The following is a 4,879-nucleotide window of genomic DNA, read 5'->3' on the forward strand; positions in this document are numbered from 1 at the left end:
TATATATATATATATATATATATATATATATATATATATATATATATATATATATATATGCAAAAACTTGTGTGAGACGGATCGGGTCGGGTCGGGTCAAGATGAAAGTGTAATACTTATACGCACAAATGTCATACTTATATGCTCAAATGTAATACTAATCAGGAATAAAATTTTAGTTACTTATAAGGGTAAATGTAATACTTTTAAGGAAAAATACAATACTTTTACATTTCGATTTAAAAGTATCACATTTTCCTCAAAAATATAATATTTAACCTTATAAGTAAGGGATACTTGTCAACATTACTTATTTTGAAAAATGTAATACTTTTCTCTTATAAATAACAAAATTTGTATTCCTGATTAATATTATATTTGAGCATATAAGTATGATATTTGCACATATAAGTATGACATTTGTATGTTGTTTCAACCCGACCCGTCTTACGAATAAAGATACGTGAGACGGTCTCACACAAGTGTGACCCATATATATATATATATATATATATATATATATATATATATATATATATATATATATATATATATATATATAGAGAGAGAGAGAGAGAGAGCGCACATCTTAGCTTGTACAAAAGAAAATGCAATGAATTAACATTTTGCAAGGACAACATGCAAATAAACAGGCAACAAAAGTTATAGCGCACCATACGTATACGCATTGTTTGTTTAGCTAGCCTTGAGATACCAGTCCACCAAGATATCAATTCAACAATGGCCACGTCAACAAAGAATGAATGTTTTTGAAGTGCTAACCCCTACTCCTCGAAAAAAAATTAATTATTTCCATTAAAGTTAGTCAAAGATGAGACCTCTGACTGCCACTAAAAGTCTAAAACATAGCTATTGACATAATAATTAATAAAAATAAAAATAAAAATAAAAATAAAAAGTCACTGTGACCTTTTTCTAAAATCCAACCATCCCATCCCCCCGTAGCGTCCAAGTCCGTCCATCCTTCCACTTCATCCACTAACCTAGGGTATAAACAAATCAAATAATTTAGGTTAAAGTGTCATTCCGTACCATAAACTATATCAAATTGTTCATTTTACATTTTGACATTTCATAACATATATTTTGATTCACTTCTCATTATTTTTTTTTCATCTAGCATTTTTTACAGATTACCTACCATTAAAGATAATAATATGCTGATATGTATTTTTTTCTTTTTTTCGTCTAGCACCTTTGCCATTCTCCACAACTTTTTGTGCGTGTGAGACCTTTAGTAGAGTACATCGATGCACTGATGGCGTCTTGTAAGATAACTTGAGCATAAGCAATGTGACTGCATGTCATATGTGTGTATGTGTCTAAAGTTGTTCGTAACAGGCTACCTCAAATATCAACTGCCCATCATCGACTGGCTTTTAGAGCCTTAAACTGGAGCTTGTTCAAATCATGATGTAGATAAGATTTGAATAATAATTTTAAAATTTTATTTATTCACTTTTTTGGAGTGCAAATTGCTTATGGAACAATGCAAATACCGAATTCATTCTCATATTTAATTTCAACACAAGTGGAAATATTTTGAACTCACCTCCAAAAATAGAGCTCCAAGAGCTAGCCATGCCGCCGCTACCTCCCCCGGTCGCGTTTTCACCTGCTCGGATAATGATCTCGACCTCAATCTTGTCGACACCACCACCGCTGCTGCTGCGCCAGAAACTGGCATTAGTTCCAGCGTCTTCGCCTAGCGGAAGCTCGTTCTCGATTTGAATAAATGAAGACACCGGTGTTAGAAAACCATCCATTCATTAAAAAAGGAATTATTATTATTTGTTGTTAATTATGTCCTCTCCTAATTTGAATATGTCCAAATAAGCCTTGTGTGCCTGACACATGGTAGCATGATTGAGAGGTGGATATTTCTTTGTTCAAGATCCATAAGCATAGGAATAGCTCATGATGTGTGGTCAGAGTTATGAAGTTTGTTACTCTTCATTCTATAAATTACCACTCCATGCATGTTCGAACAAAGACACAACAATTGAGCAAAGCCTTACTTAAAAAGCTAAGCTTCTTCTTTTCTTATCCTCCCTATTACGTCTGACCATATAATATATAATCTGTGTATTATATAATCTGTGTAGCCAGTCGAGAGTGTGCCGGACCGTCACCGGAAATTAAACGCTTTTAGGGAAGTGTTTTGTAACACGGCACATACTTTCTTGCACCCTGATTTCTTCTGGTTTCCTGAAAGTTGTCAGTCTCCGTTGACGTTGCGTGATTATTTCCCAACAGTTAAAAGCGTTTAAATCAGCAACAGTCAAACTTTAGAATCGATGGCTCCTTCTGTCATACCCGATCTATCCAAGATCGCTGTCCTAGATGGGAAGAACTACGAAAGATGGGCTCAAATGATGCTTATTCTTTTCCAACAACTAAAGTTGGTCTATGTGCTATTCTCCAATCCACCCGAACCCACTAAACTTGTTAGTCAAGAATCGAGAGAAGTAAGCCTCGAACCGAATTACACCCCCAGACAAGCATGGGGTGTAACCTCGATGTAATTTTAAGATGACAACATTGCAGCCAGAGGATACCTTATGTCACAGATGAATGACAAGCTCTTTGACATCTATGTCAAACAAGACTCGGCAAAGATCATTTGGGAAACACTATCAGAAAAATATGGTGCACATAATGCTGAAAGTCAAAGTGTCAGAAATAACAGGAACAAAAGGAGTGTAAAAATCCAAAAACTCAAAGGAGTCTACTTCGTGTGCGGTAAGCAAGGACATCGAGAGTTTCAATGTTATTACCGCAAGGGCAAAACTAGTGGAGGACAACGCTGAACCAGATTGAACCATAGATCAATTTGACAATAGCAAGATGAGTATATATCATTCCCTTAAATAGTAGTTGTTTTTGAATAACTCGTATTTGCTATAGTTTCTGAGATCGCGCATAAAAAGAGATATTATTAGTACTAAATGTTAGTTGAGTTGTCTAAATCTTTGGATACATGTTAGTACTTATTAGTGTGTTGATAGCATGGAAAAGTCAGCATTCTTGAATACTTTGTCTAGGAAGGTGGTTTTTAAGTAAATTTTTGCTTCACCACTCGACCTGGGAATATCTAAGAAGTAGGGGGTTGATCATGCAGGCTAGTAAAGCGCTACTTGATCCTCACCTGAAATGAGGTTGACTTTAATATGTTATTAAACAATCAAAGCCTTGCAATAGATATTGTTTAAGTAGTGCAATAATAATGTTGTTTTAAATTGTCATTTATAAGTGGGAATTTCTTTTGAGAATATATATGAAATTTGTATAAATTTGCATTACATAAGTCTATATATGAGTTATGTAGTGAATGGCAAATTGTGAACTTGAAATAACGTAACTTTGAATGCTAAAGTTATAGAAGCTAAATTTCATCTTGTTGAAATTTATGTGAATGAATCTTTCTCTAATACATGCTGGCTTGGATGTTTGAGTATGAGATCTAATAAAATTTTCTCAATAAAGTATGTGAAACTTATGATTGTGATGTACAATCTGAAGCAACATGCAATAAATATTATCTATGTGGCGTGTTGACAATGAGTATTTATACATATTATTTAAATTCTTAATTGAATCATTTTGAAGATATGCGAAGAGTCCTATATAAAGGAAACCTTAGTGGCTTAAGACAACCTATTTGGTTGAAATATATTCCACTATTTAGTATGGATCAACCAAGAGGGTAGTTGCTATAAAGTCTGCATGTCACAATATGCTCTAGGTAAGAAAACAAATATTTTAAGAAAACTATTTGTAAGTGTTGCATTGTGGGAGTAATTAAATCCGTACACTTCTTGTATAGAAGACTATTTGTGCTACCTAGAATGATGAAAAATGTTTCATGTTAAGCATGAAAATCTCAAAGGAATTACTTGTGAGTAAATAAAGTACATGTCAAAGTGTACGTAAGTTTGATCAAGAGTATCAACTTACTTTAAAAGGAAAGACTAATTATGAGGTTAGTCACTGAATTATTGATGGGATGAATTAAAACCCAAGAGGTGATGAATTCGTGGTGGATCACACTTTTGTGGTCAAACGAAGCCATGGAAAGAATCACAAAGCAGTACACTAATTGGTTATTCCTATGATGTGTGTACTGTGAGGTTGAGCTACAGCTCTTAATGAATTTATAACCCTATGAGATGGGTAGTCCCATTGAGATAGGACTTAATGAATTCACCGCTTAATAATTGAGAGGGTGGGCTTAAAATTCTCTTAAGGAATTTATAACCCTATGAGATGGGTGGTCCTATTGAGATAAGATTTAATGAATTCACCGCTTAATAATTGAGAGGGTGGATTAAAATGATCTTAATGATTTCATACCCTAATTCGGGCATAGTTTATATTGAGATAAACCTAACGAAATCACCTACTTGAATGAAAAGGGTTAACAACCTTTTATGAAAGATAATGGACTATCTTTCTAGAGCACTCATGAGCATAAGAGGTTCAGTGATCAGTGGATGTGTTCACAATGTGGGGTGTAGCCACTTCGTGAAAATCCATTAAACCAATCTTGCATAGCTTAATCAACTATGGAAGCAAAATTCATAACACTTGGTCTACCAAGCCAAGAAGCTGAGTGGTTAAGAAATATGTTGGTAGATGGGCAATTGTGGGCGTATCTAAAATGGGGAGAGTAGACACATAAGGGTTAGACATGAGTCTGTACAATAGTTAATTATTAACAGAGTTACAGTCTATATTGAGATAAATTTGACGGGTTTGGAAAGTCTACATTGAGGTAGACATGACGGGAATTTGTGAAAGTTCTCCCACAAAGAGGTAAACCAGCCTAGGTTACCTATAGCTGACCGGCTCAAACCTC

At 34.4% G+C, this 4,879-nt stretch overlaps 1 long non-coding RNA gene across 1 annotated transcript; it reads right to left on the reverse strand.

Annotated features, from left to right (window-relative positions):
- Window positions 1-792: 792 nt before the first annotated feature.
- LOC116006158 lies at window positions 793-1,713 on the reverse strand. The gene is made up of 2 exons (XR_004095066.1): window positions 1,574-1,713; window positions 793-1,004 (listed from the first exon to the last, which is right to left on the reverse strand). It is a non-coding gene; the product is annotated as an uncharacterized LOC116006158 (long non-coding RNA).
- Window positions 1,714-4,879: the final 3,166 nt, after the last annotated feature.

The sequence above is a fragment of the Ipomoea triloba genome, chromosome 15 (genome assembly GCF_003576645.1).
Source record: "Ipomoea triloba cultivar NCNSP0323 chromosome 15, ASM357664v1".
Lineage (NCBI taxonomy): Eukaryota > Viridiplantae > Streptophyta > Magnoliopsida > Solanales > Convolvulaceae > Ipomoea > Ipomoea triloba.